The sequence below is a fragment of the Pyrgilauda ruficollis genome, unplaced genomic scaffold, assembly GCF_017590135.1.
Source record: "Pyrgilauda ruficollis isolate IOZ18807 unplaced genomic scaffold, ASM1759013v1 scaffold11, whole genome shotgun sequence".
Classification (NCBI taxonomy): Eukaryota; Metazoa; Chordata; class Aves; order Passeriformes; family Passeridae; genus Pyrgilauda; species Pyrgilauda ruficollis.
Window position 1 is genome coordinate 1 of NW_024509210.1, and position 1,263 is coordinate 1,263.

A 1,263-nucleotide genomic window follows, 5' to 3' on the forward strand; every position below is an offset into this window, starting at 1 on the left:
AGACTGAGCTGCCTCTGTGCTCAGAGAGGGGAGACCCCTCCCCTACGATAATTGACGGTAGACACCCCAGAACAGACTCCCCGGGGCTGCTGTTCCTCACCATGTTCTCTGACCGGGGACCTTTTTCTTACCCGGTGTTTAACGCGGAAAAAATCACGTCGTGTTCCCCCCCCCCGCCCCCGGCTGTTTTCCCGCGCACGGATTGCTGATTGGTCAAAACGGCCAAAATCCCTCCCACACCCACACGGGTTTTAAAGTGTGGCAGCAGCGGAGCCCACTCTGTCCGTCTAGTACCGGAGCGGCGGCGGCGCCCGGAGCCCGGCGGCGGCTGGAGCCCAGGTGGGACCCGCGGTCGGTGCTGCCCCAGCTCGGGGCTCGCTGCGGGCGGAGGGGCCGCGCTGAGGGGCACGGGGGGGTTCCGGCGGGTTCCTTGTGCCGGCTGCCCCCGTGTCCCCCCTGCGCTGAGATGGCCGAGGGAGCGGCTGCCCGCGGTCTCCTCCGTGCCCGGATCGCCGGGGTGCAGCCGGTGCCGCGGCAGCGCTGGCTCATCGCGGCTGCTCTGGCTGGGACGGAGGCGGCTGCTCCGTGCCCGGGACAGCTCCCGGCCGTGCGGCACCGGGCTCGGGGCCGCTGGCCCAGGGGGCGGGAGGTGTCCGTGCCCGGCTCGGGGCTGGCACGGCGTGAACGTGAACGTGCCTCGGAGCCCAAAGCGCTGCAGGCGCCGAGCGGAGCCAGAAAGCGCCGCATCCTGCCTGCTGCGGAGCCGAGGCTTCCCGGCGCTGCCCTCTGTGCCAGGAGCCGCTCCGTGTTCCCGGGCAGGGAGCCAGAGCGGCCGTGCCGGCTGAGCTCGGTGTGCCCGGGCTCCAAGGCGCCGGGGCAGGCAATGCGGGGCACAGCGGCGAGCAGCCCGGCGCTGCTGGCTCTCGGCCCTCGGCAGGCGGACTCCGAGCCGCAGCTGCCCCGGGCCAGCAGCAGGCGGCAGCTCGCAGCCGCTGTCAGCGCCTGTCCCGGCACGGAGCTGGGCTGCAGCGGCTGCAGAGCCACAGGGGCCGGGGCTGCGGGCAGCGCCGAGCTCCCGGAGGCTGCGCTTGTCTCCGCAGCTGCTGCCGCAGCTCTGGGCAGCGGGGACAGCGCAGCCAGAGCTGGCAGCGCCCTCCTGAGCCCCGGGCTCCCGCAGGGCCGGCAGCAGCAGTGACCTCTCTGCGTGTCCCTTGCAGGGTGCCATCAGCGCGGCTGTGAAGCTGTTCCCGAGGCCGAGCTCCC